Here is a 20,876-nt window from a genome sequence, read left to right as displayed (position 1 = left end):
GTGCAGCATGGCCTTTCCCAGTTTGAAGAGACACTTTGCCAACAGTCTGAGGCTAAGAGGCAAAGAAGGAAGGCCCATAGTCAGGGAGACAGACCAGGGACAGACTGCACTTGCTCCCGGTGTGGAAGGGATTGTCACTCCCGGATTGGCCTTTTCAGCCACACTAGGCGCTGTGCCAGAACCACCATTCAGAGCGCGATACCATAGTCTTTCGAGACTGAAGGTTGCCAATACATACAATACAAGTGCACTATTTTGTACACATTCTTCAGACACACACAGTAACTTATGAGCAGTGAGAATGAGTACCAGCAGCAGGCCAGCCAACACTAATGGGAACTTGCCACAGTTTGATATCTCAAGTCAAAAGAGTGATTCAACCTGCGCTGATAAACCAGACACCACAAGTGTGAGGCACACAGAATGGAGTGCTTATTTATATTTTGCAAAGTGTGAGGCACAGTCATCTCGTGCTATAGACTACAAGAGTAATATTTAGAGTTACATTCTAGGCAACATCTGTGCACAGCAGGATGCAAAGAGTTTTCCTGCTCCCACCGAACAGATAATCCTCAGTCCTTTAGCCCTGGGAATAATCTCCTTCACACTCCTTTTCCTATCATGGATGGCAAGAACCATCTGACTTAGGTGAATAAAAGAAACTGTGGATTTATTCTTCTTAGTTTACAATTCTATAAATTGCTACTGCATTATTGGAAAGCCTCTGGTCTTGCACAGATGCTGACCATAAGACGGGGAGGGAGAGAGAGCAGGTGCTGATAGGCTCCTGAAGCCCAGCCCAGCCCAGCCCCCTGCTCTCCCCCATGGAGAGTGTTACTGGCAGCCTACAAATGCTCTCCACCTGGAAAGTGGAAGGTAGGGTTTGAGGAGCATGTCAGTGCAGGGACAAGGTTCCCCCTATTCCCCCTGCAATCCCATCTCATATTTGTATTTTAAGCATGTAGATATACCTGAATCAAATTGGTTTCACCAAAAAGATGCAGAGAAAAAGTTTAAGAGTTGATGCTAGCATTCCAGCTCTCCAGTTCACCATCAGGAATGGGTGTGGGATGTAATGAAGAGGGCTGGCATAGAAGGGAACCCCCATGTATCAGACACACCTTCCCATGAGTTCTGCTTGCACAAGCTGCCTTCATCCAACTTCCAGGGACTTCTCCTCCCACTGCAGCCACTCAAGCCATATCCTATGCCTTTCCTGGGGTTTTCCCATGAGTAAGTGTCTCTTCAGTCTGAGGCTAAGAGGCAAAGAAGGAAGGCCCATAGCCAGGGAGACAGACCAGGGAGAGACTGCACTTGCTCCCAGTGTGGAAGGGATTGTCACTCCCGAATCGGCCTTTTCAGCCACACTAGACGCTGTTCCAGAACCACCTTTCAGAGCGCAATACCATAGTCTTTCAAAACTGAAGGTTGCCAACATGAGCTTTTCAGAAGTTACTGCGAAGAGGAGAAGGCAAGAAATGTCCCCATTCCCCAAGAAGTGTGCCCAGTGTGACAACCCAATTTGCATTCAAGGATCTTTGTGGCTTTCTGGAATCCCATCGTTCAGGATCAAGCGTTTCCCAAAGTGTGGGTCGCAACCCACTGGTGGGTTGCGAGCCCAAGCATAGTGGGTCATTATCTGGGCCCTCCTGCCTGCCCTTGTGCTGGTTTGGCTCCAAATAGCAGCCATTCCATAAAACCCCATTAGTAACCGGAGCCTCTGGAGGCCTGACCCAGTGACCCACTCTCTAGGCCACAGAATGGTCTTCAGAAGCTTCTGTCAGCCACTTCTGGGTTTTGGAAGCTACTTCCAGTTTGCCTCCCAAAACTGGGCATGACTTACAAAGGTTTCTGAGGTTGCAGAGTGAGTCACCAGGCTGTGAGAGGCCTCCAGCACCATCAGGAGCATTGCAGCAGATTGCAGAGGATGAGGTGGGTAACACCACTGAACAGTTTGGGAACACCTGAGCTCCATGTTCCATGAAATGCATAACTTGTTTTCTTTTTGCTTTTGGTAAATGGAGCATCCTGAAGGGTTAAAATAGGACAAAATTGCAAGGGGAAGGTAGAGATGCTTCAGGACTTTGCCCACACCATGGGTCCAATCTCAACCGCACTCTCCGTGCACTACGTTAATTAGAAGACACTTCCATTGAAAGCCAACAGAAGATGGTTTACAATTTAAAAAGTGTGTGGTGGGCTGTGATCAGTATTGGAAGCATGGCGGGGTCAAAATTCTAAAGGTCCATATTCCCAACATACAGTTTCACTCAGTTTCAGCCCCCCCACCATGTTCTATATACCAAAACAAAAACACAAGGTCATGTTACTCATCCGTCATAGTACTGTATCTACTTTGATCCTCAGTGGCTTTAAAACAAAGTGGAACCTCAAGAAAATCCCATCCTCTTAAAACCTACTTGCCCTTGGTTGTGAGAATGAACGTAACCACAGTGCCATAGTTCTTTGATCCAGGCTGATTCAGCCCACCCTGAAGCAGTCTGAGGTATGGTGGAATTATGTAGGGGATAGGTAGAGGGATGTTCTTCTCCTTTTCACACAACACCAGAACCAGGGACCAACCACTCAAATTGAGTTAGACCAGTGTGGACCAGTAGACCAGTGTGGAACTGGTCTGTGATTAGTCTGTGGATTAGTTTGTGGTGATGGCATCTGGCCCAGATGCCTTTAAAAGGGAACTGGACAGATTTCTGGAGGAAATGTTCATCACAGGTTACAAGCCATGATGGGTATGTGCAACCTTCTGGTTTTAGAAGTGGGCCACCTCAGAATACCAGATGCAAGGAAGGGCACCAGGATGCAGGTCTCTTGTTTTGTGCACTCCCTGAGGCATCTGGTGGGCTACCGTGAGATACAGGAAGCTGGATTAGATGGGCTTTTAGCCTGATCCAGCAGGGTTCTTCATATGTTCTTGTGGAAGAAATGTTAGCTATGTTTGAGTGCAAAATGAAGCAACTGTTTGATTGCACCACCAGACACCCAAGTCTACGCTTTTCAATGTGGCTTGTCGTTTGTCCTGCACCAAGGGCAAGGGTCTCTGAAGAGCCTTGGTTGGCAGCCTTCAGTCTCGAAAGACTATGGTATAAGCCTACAGCACCCAGTATTCCCAGGCGGTCTCCCATCCAAGTACTAACCAGGCCTGACCCTGCTTAGCTTCCAAGATCAGATGAGATTGGGCATGTGCAGGGTAACAGTTGAAGAGCCTTGGTTGTGTGAATTGCCTCCTGGGTTAAACTTTGTCACACTTGATCAGTTTTTCTTTGATACCGGAAAACGCACTGGGTTAAGTAGACAAACAATCTAACCAGGAAGGATGGTTCACTTGAGCAGATGTAAGAGTTGTACCTTTTCCCCCCCAACGAAAGAAGCTATATTTTGTGGGGTGATGCAACCGAGGGCTTTGCTTTTGTGCTCCATAATGAGAGGAGAAAGGCAAATCAGAAGCAAATATATGTATTTGTGTTTGTTTACGAAACTGACAAGCATGCACAACTCCATCTGTTCTGCCAGAGGCTGAAAGCATTGCTTGCGTCCACAGCTCCCAATGACTACTTTTTTCATTTTGATAACTGTTTGCCTAGCACAGACTATAACTGAATTTTGACTTGTTCTCCAGTTAATATACGTCTCTATCCAAATCGTTTTCAAAAATGTGTTAGAAAAGTACACAGTCTGGCCAACAGAATACCCAGTTCAAAGAAGCTGGCAACTTCCCATAGACTCGCATGGCCGTATCAATGGGACGTGTGCTCCATCCTGCAATTGGGTGGCGCTTACGGAGGCCTCCTCAAAGTAAGGGAATGTTTGTTCCCTTACCTCGGAGTTGCATTGCCCTTATGTCAGTGCTGGAAAATTGGTTAGGATTGTGGCTACAGGACACAATCCTAACCAGGTCTACTTACTTAACAGTGTACATCAGAGACAATTGGGTCAGTTCACTGAAGCACTCTTACTGCACTGTGGAAGGATAGCTTAGGCCAGGGTATCTTCTGCCTTGAAATCTGTTATATGAAATCCATATAAAAAGGATAAAAATAGTGGCTTGTGTGACTGGTAAAGTGAAACTTTTTTTTTTTTAGTCTCTTAAAGCTAGGTGGGTCCCAACAAAGTGTCATTTTGAAAAGTGGATCCCAGTGCTAAAAACATTTGGGAATCACTGATCTATACCATAGGAACTGGATCACTGTGGAAAGGAGTTTGTATGCAAGATGGTTTAAAATGGGCAGTGGAAAAGCTGAGAGGGCTGTTTCTACTGTTATGGATCTCACCTTGATCTTTCCCGCAGAGAATACATTTATTTGCCGTACCCTGTTCTTCCTTTCACATCTGTGCAATTAGATACCAAACAAAAAAGTCACCTTGGATGAGTTGGAGACTTTTAAGAATCTAATTATTCATGTTTTTACTGCTGCCACTGAAACCTAATATCAGCTCCTCTTCTATTTGCAGCCAAACTTAAGATCCCGGGGAGGAAATATTGTATATACTGTATATAAAAACACTGTAGCACTTAAAAAGACAGACATCTCACACAGTACCACCTGAACAAAATGTCTTTAACTAGGCTGATCATTTCAATTCTAGGGTATTAAATGCACTTGTTGGAAACTCTGAGTGTGTGTCAGAGAGAGAGAGAGAGAGAGAGAGAGAGAGAGAGAGAGAGACTCCTTCCAGCATCAGCTACACTTTTTATCTATCCAGCTGTGGGTACAAGAGTCGGAGGTTAATAGAAACCCCTGCTTGACCCTGGGTCTCCCACAAAGCACATATCTGATTTACGGTTCAAATATAATGCAGAAGCTCCAAAGCCATTAGCATATGTGGATTAATCCCGTGCTGACACAGAAACAGATCCAAGGCACCTATATTCGGGTCTAACATCAGTCATATAACACTTCAGAAACAAATTAGCCTCCCACCCTAATGGCTATAACTAAAACAGTAAGGATTTTTTACAAGGAACATGTTGTAGCTTCATAACTAAAGCTCACCATATTTTTTTACAACAGAATATTTTTACATCAGAGACATAATATGCATTTTGTTGATATGATTTCTTTCTGTTGATATGATAAAAGGTGGCTTGGCAGTGGGGGGGGGGAGCAAAGCCTGTCTTTAGATTGGAGTCAAACATTTTTCTATTCAGTTTTTTCTTAGCTTGTCAAGGCATGATAGACAACTGTCAAACATCTTAACTCTTTGTCTTTAAACCACTAGCTTCAGTGGCAAATCCTAAAACAGTAAAATTCAGCAGTGTGACCTTTCACAGATTGTTCTTAAAGCCCTTCTAAGGATCTTCCACACAGTACACTACTCATAATGCTGAAAACTAATGGTAGTAGCTACAACAGAGACCACCACATTCCTGGGGTCTTAATCCAAACCAGAAAGCAGTAAACATTGATTTCATCCACAGTGGCGTTCCAATGGATTAGACAACCTTGACAGCAAGCAGGCTGTTCACACATGAAGCTGTACCTGAGTTCACCTTTGTACCGAAATACAATACTTATCAATCTGCACTCACGTGTTCCTTCCACTGTTCAAACCAAACAGTTTGTTACATTTGGACATTGACAAATATACTGTGGAAGATGGAATTAAGGAAAAGTCCAACCCAGTCTATAAGCCATGATGAGAGGTAGCCTACCTCGGAATGACAGATGCAAGAGAGGGCACTCATTGTTTTGTGTGCTCCCTGAGGCATCTGGTGGACCACTGTGAAATCCAGGAAGTTGGAATAGATGGGCCTTTGACCTGATCTAGCAGGGTTCTTCTTATGCTCTTACATTGTTCTTAATGATTTTACTGATTATGCTAAACTGCTTGCTACATTAAGTGACAAAGAATGGAATCCTATACCCATTTATCTGGGAGTAAACGCCAGTGAATTCAGTGGGGCTTACTTCCGAGTAGACGTACATAGGATTTAATACATTTATCAAGGGTACCGCCTTGATTCAGGTGAATCAATTGGGGTCATCCGGGTCAGGAAGGGTTTCCCCTCTAACCAGGGTTCCTGGTTATTTTCCCCTGCCAGGATTCCTTGGAATACCAAGGCAAACACTCTTTTTGACTCTGTTCTGTGAAATGGGCAATTCTGCATTGCCAGAAAGTTACAAAGTAAAGTCGTTTGATATGCTGACTGTATGGTAAATCCATTCAATATCACTTTGAATTGTTGCACTCTGGCAACCAGATCTCAGTGTCCTTTAAAAAAAAAAAAAAAGATAGGACAACAGTGGCCCATATGCCAAGAGTACTACATGATACATTCATTTTTCAGGTGCAACTTAAGCTGTAGCTGGATCAGCATGTGTGTCACTGCTGAGCACGACAGCGCCAATGGCCAAGTGCGGGGGCCGTTAACTAGGACACTGAGTATAAATTTAAGATTCCAAGTAGGTGGAAGAGTGGAGGTAAGTGAAGCGCCAATAGTATGATCACATACACGTTTACTCCAAAGTTAGTCCCAATATATGCAGTAGGGCTTACTCCAAGACACAGAAGTGTGCACCGAATTGCAATCTTGGTAAAGGATTTACTCCTGGCCACACTCTTGAAGTGCCATGCTCCTAATTCAGTAGAACCGTGCCCTGGTCCAGTCTGGAGCTCATAAGATGTATATCACTCAGACAAAATTCCTCCACATTTTTGCAGGTATGACTCACCAAATCACTCCGAGTTTTCAAAGTATAAGCCTAAAAAGCAGTCCACAAGAATATGCCACTAAAGCCACATTAGTTCTCTTTGGCCACGAGTGTTCTACAACTGAGTGTTCTTCAGCCGCTGGGGTCATGACCCCAATGGGGTTGCAAAGCTTCACTGGGGGGCGGGGGTGGGTCACAACAACCTTTCAAAGCCTGTGCAAGAGGGGGGTTGGACGGCGACAGAGGTGGACAGACTGGGTGCTGGGAAGGGAGTGAGTTCAGCATCAGGTCCCCAATATTCTACTTCATTTATTTATTCATTCGGGTTGTGGCACAAATAAGGTTGAAGACCACTGTTCCGTATTATTTGACTACCGACGCCTCGTGTCTTACACAAGTCTCTTCCACAATGTTAAATGTCAACAACAATTCTTGTGACTGACTGTTTAGTCTACCAGCGCTATTGATGTTATTATCTGTTGTATCTAAAAAACTTTGAAAAGTACACTGAAAATGAAAAGGTTCTAAAAATGCGAATGAAACATTTACTGCGATTCATTATTTAACAGCAAGACGAATTTCCTTCCTTAAAACTCTCACGATTTCCTTCTAATACCTATGAGCTAGACAAGTCTGAAAATAGATAACCTTTTCATATGTGATAACCTACTGGAAGAACAGTTTCCTATAATGAGAGATTAATGAGCTAACTCACAGTTCACACACTGAGTACAGAAAAAGTATCTGTATATTTCAGTACCACAAAACCTCAACTTTCATATCATTTAAGTGAAAATAGATCTTTATTGCCTGCATCTCCCATAACCCTGCAGACATTTCAATGTCATCACTTAGAAGTTAAAACTCTCCAAGAATTAACCACTGGATATGCTCGTTTTAAAAAGCAAAATCCCAACCACACTGAAAAGCAATTTCCTCAAATTGGCACATCTTCCACTTGACAACTGTGACATTTGTTCTATAGCGAATGATCACAATTTAATTACCGGATCTATACTTACCCTATTTTTAATACATTAGAGTAAATTGCAGAACAATGTCTCAGCCGTCATTTTATTTCATTAAGAATTTTTCATACTCTAGTCAGTCACAACAGCTGGTGACGGAAAAGCAAGAGGAATGCAAACCTCCCCTCCTCCTCTTGATGCTCTAGCAATGGAAATGAATGGTAGCTTTAATAATGTTAGTCTTGGTTGGAGGAAACCAGAAATTACTTCACAAGAAACAGTTTACTTGTTGGTAGTTGTTAAGGAGGCACGAAGCCCCTAAAAACAGAGGGTACTGCCCCAAAGTAGAAGCCCTCAAAAGTCCAAGTCAAACACATTCCAAGTGGATCCACAGTTGCTACTATTCACCTCTACTTGTGCTCTGTTTGTGGATTCGGGGATTGAGTCTCACCTGACATTTTGTACTGGGATGAAGACACCTGAGCACACAGACATCAAAGCAACCATGAAGTGTGCCTGTAGGTAAACACCTGGCAGATACCCTATAAAAGAAGTTAGAAGGAGGGGTCCAATTCTTTCCCATTTGCTTCTTCTGATAATCTTTACTGTATGTGTGTGTGTGTGTGTGTGTGTGTGTGTGGTTGCCCCAGAATGCAACAAGAAACAGTTTAATCACTTCTGTGTTGCATTATTCAGCACTCCAGGGCCAAGGGAGGGGGTTTCTTGCCTCAGCGCGACCGAAAATAACTATTCTAATCTCTGGAGACTGACTGCCTGCCATTCTGTAAAGGTAAGAATCCTAGTTTTAAACTGCGATTTAAAAGGGACACTTTTTTTTTTTTTTGCGGATTTGATTATCCACTGTTTTTGACATCTATGGAGGTTCCGGGAATGGAATCCCCACAGATGCAGAGGATGGACTATGTGAAGTCTCCAACGAAAAATCCCAGAGTCAAACTGAACTCTTGAAATTACACATTCCTGGAATCCCCCTGCGGATACCAAAATCCACGAATGTTCAAATCCATGGATTTTGGGGTCCCCAAGCCGGAGCACAGTTCTGGAAAGCCTTCAGAGGGCCCAAAAGCACAACTTTTGGTTTTTGACCGAAAACCGAAAGTTGTGCTTTTCAGCCCTCCGAAGACCTTACAAGCCTCCATTTACAAGTCTCTGTATGTGACCTCCCCGACCCTCAGAAGCCCCTCCAGTTGGGTTCGGAGGGCTACAGGTGGCCAACCTGGCAGGTTCGGAACCTGTGAATATTCAAATCTGTGGGTACCAAACCCATGGATACCGAGGACTGTACTTACAATATACAAACATATGGACCATCCTGTTCACATATAACTTATCAAAACAATCACCCTCTGCACTGCAGGTTTTCTTCTTTACCACCGTTATTAGGAAACATGCCTTTCTATCACTTTATGAACAAGTGAAAAATGTCACACTCCTCAAGCAGCCAACTATCAATCTGAAGAATCTGAGGTACACAATATTCCTTTTTAAAAAATGCAAATACTATAATCTTTTTTCTCTATTCAGCCTGGTACAAAGCTCAATCAGTCCTGAGTGGCACAATGCATCTCTGTTTTCCTGTGTGTCTCTTCTCTGAGATTTTGCTTTAATTACTTTGAAGTAGACCCCAAGGGAACATTGCTCAAGGTGCTGTTTTGATCATAACAAGTAGTTTAGGCTTTCGAGAACGCAAGATCCGAAGTTCCCAGCAATCATCTCAAGTAAAAGGGAAGCTATATACAGGTATGTTGGTTTATAGATAGCACACAGATGTCTAAGTGTGATCTTTAAATACCACAGTAATAGTTTCCAGAGCATTTACAGAGCTTGAGAAACAGTCTACAAAGGTGCATATAATAAAACAACATATTGGGACATTTTAATTCACTTTCATCCATGCTGCAAATGAAAATGTCATTTCATAAACACTGGAACTAATCTGCAGGAAAACATCCACATTAATATAGCCAGCTGGGGAAAAATAAATAAATTATGCTAAAAGAAGACCTTCTGATTACATATGACAGAATTGTCATGCCTGTACAGGGACAGTAACCACTGAGAGCCCAATCCTAGGCATGTCTACTCAGGAGTAAGTCCCATTATAGTAAATAGAACTTACTCCCAGGTAAGTGTGAATAGGATTGCAGCCTGTATGTTTTGGAAATACTGACCCAAAGTCAGTGGTGGACCTGGAGGGGGGCAGATGCCCTGAGTGCCGTGCCTGCGCAGTGTTGCGGATTGGTAGGTAGTCCTTCTGGTTTCCTGGAAGCAAGGTTGAAGACCATGGGGAAGTCTCAGAACACTTTCTGAGTGGTGTCCTATGCCATGCAAGGCTCCGTTGCACTGGGCAAGTGTGGCGGGCATGGTGTGTGTGGGGGGGCATTTCGAGGGGCACATCGAGGGGCAGATTCATTACTACCCGAAGTCTTCTTTCTTAACTAAACTCAAACGAATATAAGCAAATAACTGACATAAAGGATAAACATAACTGAAGATACATTTAAGGATGGTCCAATGCAGCACTTAGCTAAAATGCATATGCATCTTGTAGGATTAAAATAATACAAAGTGGGAAAGAATATCTTCCCAAAGAACAGATTTGATAAAGAATTTCACAATACCTTTGACTCTGCCTAATGGATGAGCGACGGTAGCTAAATTTATATAAGGAAAACATGACTCACATACCTCATGTGTTCAACGGTATTATATTTTTTGTTCCACGCACATACATAAACTTTGCAAAATGCCGAAAGCTTCTTTTAGTACACTGGCTTCCTTTGCTGGCTGGGAATACTGAATATGCAAATCTATTTAGGGTTATTTTTATAGTACCACTACTAAATATTGTGCTTGGATTAATTTTAAGCACAGCACGTTCCCAGCAGAACTAGTCATACGTTTTCCAGTTGCCCGTATGTTTAAGCAGATGTGGATTAGAAGGTGTTGTATAGGATTCCCATAGCACCTAGTGCAGCCACCATTTAAAATACAGAGCTAAAAATACGGGGTACAGAGCTGCTGGGCAGGGCAGATTCCCAGAGGGGGAGAGAGGCATAGCGCATTGCACTGAGTAGGTGGGATGCTGGAAAGGGAGTGGGTGGGCTATGTGGCTGGGAAATGATCCAGGTCTGTGTTCTCTTTGACTTCCGAGCTGGAATGGGCACAAACAGACTACGTAACAGACCTTAGGCTGATCATGGATTAGGTTTAAAGCCCAAATTGATGATGTCACTTCCAGCCAAGAATCGCTTCCAGGTTTATGACATAATTTCCGGTGGGTACCAACAGATTGTCATTCTAAAATGTGGGTCCCGGTGCTAAAAAGTTTGAGAACCACTGCTCTAGGGAGTCCAGAAGAAGTGGGGTATGTAGACAAATAGACCTCCTTCACTGTTCCCCAGCAAATGATATTCAGCCATTCTGAACCTGGAAGAAGCACAGAGCCATCCATGAACCTTTTCCTCTATTAACCTGTTTAATCTTCCTAGAGGAATCTAAACTAGTGGCCAGCTCCTGTGGCTGGGAATTCCATATGCTAAATTACACAAATACTTCATTTTGTCTGTCATAAATCTCACACCAAATTCCTAGGCTAATTCTGGACCTGAGTGTTTTGGGAGAGGGATAAAAACTTCTCTCTACCGACTCTACACCGTGCATCATTTTACTGAACCTATGTCACATCCTTCTTTTCCTCCTTTTCTAAATGAAAGAGCCCCAATTACTGTCATTTTTCCTTGTAAGGAAGATGCTCCAGGCCACTAATCATTTTGGAATCTCTTTTCTGCAAGTTAATCATGAAGGAACTAATACACTATAATGGCATTACAATGATGGAATTAGTTGTGCATTTGTAACACAGCATAAGGAAATATACTGAATTCCCAAACTTGGATGTGGGCACTGCCCGGGAGAAGTCCAATGTGCTTCTGAAACTCCAAATCTCTAGGGCTTCCTGCATCCTGTCCTATGAGTCAGTCAAAAGTCTGAAGGAGGCATAGAGAACCCTTATGCATCCACAGAAGGGGAAGGGTCATAGCTTAATTGAAGAGCACATGGCTTGTATGCAGAAGGTTTCAGGTTCAACCCTGGAATCTCCAGGTGAGGCTAGGAAAGACCATCAGTATGAAACCCTGGAGAGCCACTGCTCGTCTATATCAACAATACCAAGTTCGACAGACCACTGATCCGATGCGGGATAAGGCAGACTCCTATGTTCATGTCTAGATACTTGTGCACACAGCACCACATGTACTTTGGCCACAATTCAGTGCTTAGTTATGCTCACTTACAAGGGCAATCCTGGTCCCCATGCCACCTGGGAACAGGACCACAGAATGCCACCTAACCCAAGTTGAATGCCCATTCACCAGGTGCCTTCTCAGGGCTCTAAAGGCCTTAAACGTCACTTCTGGTTTTCGCCCGGAAATGAGAAGTACATTTTAAAGGCCTTCTGAAGGCCTCAAAAGGCTTTTGGAGAGCCACAGAGGCTGAGTGTGGCCTTCTTTGGCCTTCCGAAGGCCTCCAGAAGGGGTGAGGAGGACAGTAGTGTGAGGGGAAGGAAGCAGTGCCAACCCCACAGATGTGGTGCCCTGGATATTTACCCCTCTCCCCCCCAGGTACGCCAGAGCTCACTTATTCACTGGTAATTAGACATGCCAAGCTGGCCAAAGGATTGTTGTGACTTCCTTTGTGACACTGGCCCTTATTAATTTTGCCCCATAACGGAAGTTAAGAACAAGTTTTTTTGGGGGGGGGGAGAAGGCATCACTAACTGAGAATCATATTAGAGTGGAAGGAGAGAGTTTGGATGGAAAACTGGGGGGGGGGAGGGAGAAGAGAAGGAAGGAACCAATCTGTAAAATGGCCAGCCCTGGAACACTCATGTTTCTGAATCACTGCCAAGATCTGCAGAACATCACTGTGAGAAAGATAACACACTGTTTCAGCACAGCCCTCAGCGATCAGTAGACATCAGAGTGGAGAAGGAAAGGATGGCAGGATTAAAAATAGCACCACAATAAAGGAACATGACCTAAACAACGGACAAGTATATCCAAATACTTCCAGAGTTGATGGGGGCAACTGACTGCAGCACCTGCTATAGATTGTAGCATAACCATCACTTGCCTTATTTCCCTCCATTCGAGGAATTAGAACACGGATAAATCATATCATTAAAAGACCCACTGCAGATTATTATCCTGCAACTGCCAAAACAACAATAGACTCAAAATGAAGAACAGGCAGCTCTCTTTAAACCCTGAGCATGTTAAAGATGTTGGCACGGAAGAGGCATTGTCGTTTTCAGTAACGACCTGTGCAAATTGCTGGGCAGGGGATCTGCCAGAGTTCATTTGCTGTGCTTATTTGTTCCCCTTTCCTCCTGGATTACGGGGGAGCGGGGTGGGGATTGGACAGGGAAAACCCTGGCAGGAAATTACATATTTCTCTCAAACCATCGGTATGAAGGACTCCGTTTATTCACAGGGTCAGGGAAGGCAGCTAAGAGAACATCCACTTTACATCTCACACGTACCCAAAAAGAAGTAATAATGTCTTACCTTTCCTCATCGTGCATTCCATTCATTTTAGCTGAACTTGGATTCTAAGCCAGCCAGAAGCCTGAGCATGCAACACTGAATTTAGTACATGGGTGCCTTTGCATGCATGCCCCTGGCATCCAAAATTACTCCCCCCCCCAAAAAAAAGCCAGACATCAACACAATGGGCTTTAAAAATCTACTCTGCTTTCAATACAGCACACAAACTTTCACTACTCATTTTTGGATATTTTACATTATTAGCATAGTGTAACCATTACAGAAAGGCTCTTGTTGTCCTCCTTCCTAAGAAACGACAAAAACCGGATGATCTGTCATGTATCCTGAATAGTACTATTTAGTTTCATCCCATGTTACAGATCATATTCTCTTTACAGATGCCATCATTGTGCTACTCTCCAAATATTTAAGGTCTGATCTTTGAAAAACCTCAACGTCCATTTCCTTCCACTTTTCCCCAACTTTCAACAGCAATTAACTTCTTAATAACTTCAGTAATTAGAGCTGCCTTACCTGAAAAGTATAAAAGCGAGTTCCATTTGGAGGATGCACCTTGGGGGACCCAGACACCGTGCTCATATCAGAGAAAATCATTTCTGCTCACAGACACAATACCATCCAGAAGGAGCTACAGAAAGAGGCAGAGTGGACTGCACTGCTTATGGACAAATCCTTCTATACATTTTCAGGGAGGCTACTGTATCAAATGACATCTGCTGCCCCATCCATGCAGAGAGAAGCACCGCGGCATATGAATTCCCCATGCCTGCGTCGGTGAACTAAGCCAGAAAGTCGTCAGCCAACCACATTTAGTTCAGCAACTTCTCCAGAAAGCAAAAAAAAACAAACAAAAAAACCAAAAAAAACACAAAAAACAACACACCCTCAAAATGTGCAAGAGGAATAAAACCAGGACTTTGTCTCACGCACAAAAAGGAAAGCTAAAACAACCTACAGTGAAATATAGCTGGTGCAGGATCTGGCAATTCTACAGACCCTGCCCATCTGTTCTTAGTGATAATCACCTCCCTCCTCTACAGACTCACACAGTGATTATGCTAAGCATCCCAGTTAACCGTTAACACACAGCTTCATTTCAAGCACAGTGCACAGTGTAAGACAGGGGACCTCTTCTGACTAACCTGAATCATCTCATGCAGACTGCTCAGAGAGGGGGCCGACCAAAAAAAAGAAAAAGAAAAAAAGGAAGAGATTGGTTCCTGTTCACAGCCCTGTAATTTGCTTTCAGATCAGGATACGTACATTTGCTCAGCCCACTGGTGGCATAATTCATTTTGTCTCACATTAAGAATTATTGTTTGTGTCTAATAAAGATTATGATCTCAGGGGGGAGATATGCAGGGCTGTCTATAAAAACAGAGCCAGCTCCCCCAGGCTAAACCTCACCTCTTGAAATGCTCTCTCTTCTGTTAAATAAAATAAAACCTGAATGCAATGGGTTCAGGATGACTTCTGTTGCACATTTGCCACCCTTAGGTTTACTGTTCTGTAGTATCAAAGTACAACAAAGGAAGAATAAACTAGGTACAAGAATAATGCATTGTTTTGATCCCTGAATTCACAATCCCTGCTTCAAAAGAAGAAGAAAAAACCTACCCAAATAAGCACTTATGTTGAATAGGCAGCAAACATTCATTGCACTCCCTGTTCTTGCCTATCTGTCATGAGCACACACACACATGATTGTACCTCCGTATGTTTCTGCTGGAAGTTGTTTAAAATCATAGTCAAATTTCTTGGCACCATCTAGATAGCAAGAATGTATGGTTTCATCTGCCCTTAATTGAAAGTGGTGCTTCAAGAGACATTGAAGAGGCATCTGGTAGGAACATTTCTTTGGGGTCTTCATCAAACATTTTACACCCATTTCAGAAAACTATTTTAATAGCAGGAAGGATCAGGCAGCAGTAAAAAAAAATATGAAATTTCCCAATTAAAGGAAGCAGAGGATGCTAAAAGGCCTCATATCCTCTTGGATCCGATTTTGAACAATTTTAGTAAAATCCATAGCAGTTAACGTATTCCCACATGGACACAGATGCATTCGCGTGTAAATTTCCACGCCAGCTTTCACAGCTGTCAACATTCTGTTACAAAGCATATAGTAGAAAGGAGGAGAAACCCAGCGGGATTCCATGACTTCCATACAATCCTAATCCATAAACTCTGCACCTCCAATATTAATCTCCACAACTCATTACATTTCTTCTAAAGAAACTAGTAGAGCCAAAATGGCTTCAGAAGAAACAGAACTCATAGCCAGGTTGGTCTGATGGCTGGAACATTTGAACAGGAGAACAGGGTTTAAATCCATGCCCAGCTTTGGATCTCTTCATTTGCGAGCCAGAGCAACTCAGGAGCCCCCATCATCATGGCTACATCACATATATGTTGGCAACCTTCAGTCTCGAAAGACTATGGTATCGCGCTCTGAAAGGTGGTTCTGGCACAGCGTCTAGTGTGGCTGAAAAGGCCGATTCGGGAGTGACAATCCCTTCCACACTGGGAGCAAGTGCAGTCTGTCCCTGATCTGTCTCCCTGGCTATGGGCCTTCCTTCTTTGCCTCTTTGCCTCAGTCTGTTGGCCAAGTGTCTCTTCAAACTGGGAAAGGCCATGCTGCACAGCCTGCCTCCAAGTGGGCCACTCAGAGGCCAGGGTTTCCCACCTGTTGAGGTCCACTCCCAAGGCCTTTAGATCCCTCTTGCAGATGTCCTTGTATCGCATCACATAGCAACACATCACATGTTACATCCCATAGCAACAACAGTAATTTCTGGAAGATGATAACCCTGATGAGTAGGCCGATCGTGCAGGTTCTTCCCAGGTGAGCATATAATTGGCATGGCACTGCCCACATGTTCTGGATGCCAGGATTTATTTATATCCCGTCTTTCCTCTGCTGAAGAAGATGCTCAAGTCATCTTAGGGCACAGCCCTGGGGAGGAGATGGGTTGGTGCAAGTTCCTTGTGCTGGGCCACCAGTGTTGTGAAAGTGCTGTAAAGTCTGAAAGCACTATTCCTGGCGGTACTTTTGTGCCACCAGAAATGGAGGGAAGCCAGCTCAAGCCCCATTGGACCATAACAAAAGGTAAGCCTGTGCTGGCTGAATTCAGCCAGTGTAGGGGACCGGGGGACCATGGGGAACAGGGATGAGGTGTTCTGGGGCAGAGCGGGCCTGTGGGTGAGCAGTAGGTGATGGGCACGGAGCCAGGATCTGGCACTTATGCTAGCACTTATCCTGTTCCCATTCCTGGGCAGCTTGGATCTGTGCCACCTCTTGAGGTGCCGCAGATCTGAGTAGCCCCACTGGGGCTGCTGCGGCATTACCCAAGATAAGGGGAAGCGATTCCCCTTGCCCAGGGCTGAGCCGCTTTCAGCCCCAACTCTGTCTTGGATGCGGGGTTAGCAGGTTAGGATTGGGCTGCCCAGTATTTAAAGTTAGCATATCATGAAAAGGACTCTCACTTTCCTGGGTGTGTTAGCTTTGCATAAAATGAGGACACTGAATAGATCCTTCTGTTAAAAAGCAACCCAAAACCTTGCGTGCTCTTGAACAAAAAGAAAAAGGCTGATCAAATAAAAAAAAAAAATACATTTTACTCAGGATAACAAAGCCTCACACTACACAAGTGAATATATTTTGAAACATTTAACAGAAAATTGACCACAAGACCTTCTCTTCCAAGAACAAGGTTATTCCTGCCTTTGGGCTACGTATATTCCTTGCTAGACTGCAGAGACCCAGTGAAATGAAAAAGCCTGAAAACAAACAAAAATCCTTCAAATATCAAAGAGAGCACAGGACTAATAATCTTTACACATAAGGAGGGTGATAAGCCAGTACATTGACATGTAAAGCGGAAGGGAGCACAGAGGAGGAGCACATTTTTCTTCCATCCCCCATAAATGTATATATGTTGTCAAAAAAGAGTCTTAGAAGTTTGGAAAAGGTTTAAGGAGGTACAGTGTAACGTGTATTTTAAAACTCATAAAAACAAAGGTCCAGTTCAGACACCGCAACTATCCTGCCAGGGTCCTGGGGGTCAGGCCTCCTTAGTTAACTACCCTGTTGCCACCAGCCCAAGAACCGGGATCACTAGAGGGTTAAATCCCTCTTCCTTGTAACGTAATTTATTTAATGGGTTCTCTCTCTTTTACTCCCTATAAGGAAGAGAGCAGTAGTTCCCAGATACCTCAATGAGACCCGGACAAAAAGGAATAAGAAACACAGAACTTATTAAGATCCTTTAATTATTACAAATTAACAAAAAGGGGCTCCTGCACAACCCAGATATGCAGTGGGTTAAAGGTATAACAGTTAATAGGAGGCTCCCAAACCTGCAGGACTCCTGTAAGGCAAAACCCTTCTCTGAACTTGCTGAAAACAATTACAAAGAAAAGATAAAAACCTAACATAGTCTCACTCTTTTACTGACTAGTCAGAATTAAGTTCTTTCATTTACTCACACCACCAAAGTTAAGCAAACTCTCCCTTAGGTCTCATCCACCAGGAAGTCAACAAAGTTCCCTTCTCTAAAGGTTTTATCCTCTTTTCTAAGGAACCCCAAAATTCTCAATTCTTTCTCAACCCCAAAATTCTCTGAATTTTTTTACACCCAAGGAGCCCCAGCTATTCCAATGCCAATTTAAGAGAAAAGAGAACCCACATTAAACAACAGTTTCATGACGTACCCCAAGGTTTGTTTTGATGAGAACACATACCACAGTGAGACTTGGGCTTATGTGCTCTCACTCCCCTCCAACCCGCTTTTTGTGTGAGAGGAAAAAGACTGGAAGTGTCAATTCATTGTTTGTAATGAACTATGGTTTCCAGCTATGTCAAGATATGGGAAACCACAAGCCACAGTTAAGTAACGAACCAGATTTTGGTTGGTTGGCAAATTGTGTTTTGTACAAACTAGCTTCATATAAACTGTGAACAAGAAGAAGTTTCCAGTTTCCTCCCTTCGTGTGCAGAGCTGGGACATGTGGTTACTAGTGGCAGAGGAAGCTGTGCCTCACCTGCCCCAGGAAGCCAAACAGCAGTCATGTCCGGAGTTGTTCTGAGGGCCAAAGAGGCTGCGCACAGCCTCTCCAACCATCTGAAGTCCTTCTGAGGCCTCTGGAAGACCTTAGAAAGATGCTTCTGGTTTTTCGTAAAGCTAGAAGTACCTTTCTAAGGCCTTCCAGAGGCCTCAGAAGGTTTTCTGATGGGCTGTGCACAGCCTCTTTGGTCCTCAGAACGACTCTGGACATGACTGTGGTCATCATGGCTGGAGGTGACCCAGAAGTGATATCACTTCTGGATCACTGGGTTAGGTGCTGCTGTGTCTCACCAGACCAGACAGTCATCCCATGTCCCTGCTGCAGAGAAGGGAAGGGAAAAGACATAATCCATAAACTGACTGCAGCACATCTTACCACAACAAAGAATGGTTTATCGCAATATCTGAACCGGGCCAGTATTCCTACTTGAATATAAAAACTCAAGCTGAAGAACTATGGGGTCAAACCCAGAACACACCTGATTTTCACAATGCAGCAAAACCCAAGCAGATACCACGTTGCACCCTGAAGAGTCCCCAAGCCAATCACTTGTGCTCCCCTCTCTGCTTTTATACTTAAGAGGTACCCAACAGCAAGGCATCTTTATATTGTGAGCCACTGTGCAGAATGAAAACTTTGTCCAAATAAATTTGTCCAGATAAAACACATTGCATGATCTGGTCACGGTGCTGAGTATTTTGGAGCACATAAACTCAGCGTGGGTGAGTTATGCACAGGAAACACATTCAAGGAATTCAAGATACCGAAAACAAAAGACTGTCGCGTTCACAGCCAGGTCTTCAGAAGTAAGCTTCACTGAACTTGAATGAGAGGAGAAGAGTTACTAAAGCACCTTCTTGCCAAATACCATTTTCCTACTCTACTTTGGCACTGTTGTTGACAACCCACACCACCGTTGTGAAGCAAGTAGGAGGTTTGCCACTCTAAGCAAGAGTAGCAGCAGCCCAATCCTGAGCTGCACGGTGCATGAGGCTGCCGCAGCGCCAAAATGGCTACCGCGGCATCCAATGCATGCCAGGAAGCCTGCAGTGGTACCTCGGGGGAAGGGAACTTTCTTTACCTTCCCCCGGGTAAGGGAAGTAGCCCCACAATGGAGTTACTCGATTCTGTGGCAGCTCTTGAGCTGCCACAAAATCAAGGAGTACCGTGACGGACTGTGTGACCCAAACACGGGGTTCAGGATCCATATGAATCATGGGGAGACTCCTAGAGACTATAGTTCTGCATGCCTTCTTGTAACTTCTGAGGATCTCTTGGAACAAATGCCAATGTGAACAACATTGACAACCTTAAGTCTTGAAAGACTATGGTAGAAGCCTACAGCAGCTGGTATTCCCAGGCGGTCTCCCATCCAAGTACTAACCAGGCCTGACCCTGCTTAGTTTCCAAGATCAGACAAGATCACGCAAGTGATCCATACATCCGCGGAGACCATGAACAACATAAGAACATAAGACCAGCCCTGCTGGATCAGGCCGTAGGCCCATCATAGGACTTCACTTTCCAATTGCACAAGGGCACAGTTCTGCAGGAAGGGTCCCATCAGGCAAATCCAACATTATCTTGTGCATGTCTCATCAGCCTGTGGTTCTCCATGGATTACAATGCCAAACGGCAATTAGCTAAGATAGGAAAGCACTGGGGAAATCAGGCAGAAAATAATGTTCATTTTACACTTAGTCTTAATGCACATGAAGTATTTTGATCAAGTTCAAACATGGTTTAAATTAATTAACAAGTGGCTGTGTTACACAGAGGTATAAATAGCAGCGTCATTCACACTTAGCATTTTTAAAATCTTATTTCCACCCTTTTAAAAAACTAATTCGAAATGGGGGCATTAAAGTGCTCATCTATAATAGAAAATGCATAGAGTGTGTCAAAATATGATGATCCAGACCAAGGGCGTCAAACATAAGGCCCACGGAGTGGGTGCAGTCCCCAGAAGCTCTTTATCTAGCTCTTGTTATACCTGGGCTCTCCCAGAGCCACCCTCTCAGAAGTGACACTTCTGCCAAAGCATCATTTCAAAGAGCAAGGGTGTCCAAAGTTTTTGGAAGAAGGGCCACATCATCCCTCTGATGCTGTGTCAGGGGCCCGGGGGAAAAAAAAATTAGTTTACATTTCAAAGTTGAATAAATTTACATAAATTTACACAAGTGAATACATTAGAGATGGAACTTATGTGAATGAATGAAGGTCTAAGGCAGGGGTGTCCAAACTTTTTGACAGGAGGGCCACATCGTCTCTCTGACACTGTGTCAGGGGCCGGGGGGAAAAAGAATTAATTTACATTTCAAATTTGAATAAATTTACATAAATGAATATATTAGAGATAGAACTTATATGACTGAATGAAGGTCCTGCAATAGCTCAAGGCCTATAAAAGGCCTTTCCTTTGCTGCCGCTGCTGCATCACAGACATGAAACAGCAAGCAGTGGAAGGAGCCCTCCTCCCACAGTTCATGCGAGATTGTCTTAACTACTGACTTAACTTTCCAAATATTTGGGAAGTCAATAACAAATAGAACTTCGCCTAGCAGCACAATCCTATGCGTATC

General features: G+C 43.9%; 1 protein-coding gene and 1 pseudogene across 1 annotated transcript in view; both read right to left on the bottom strand.

The window, feature by feature from the left end:
• Nucleotides 1-20,876, bottom strand: part of PPFIA2 (PTPRF interacting protein alpha 2) — a 270,632-nt gene that overhangs the window by 180,208 nt on the left and 69,548 nt on the right. The window lies entirely within an intron of this gene.
• Nucleotides 3,107-3,223, bottom strand: LOC136657892 (5S ribosomal RNA; annotated as a pseudogene).

This window comes from Tiliqua scincoides, chromosome 7, assembly GCF_035046505.1.
Source record: "Tiliqua scincoides isolate rTilSci1 chromosome 7, rTilSci1.hap2, whole genome shotgun sequence".
Lineage (NCBI taxonomy): Eukaryota > Metazoa > Chordata > Lepidosauria > Squamata > Scincidae > Tiliqua > Tiliqua scincoides.
Note: the sequence above shows the minus strand (reverse complement) of the source record. Positions and strands in the feature narration are given on the sequence as shown.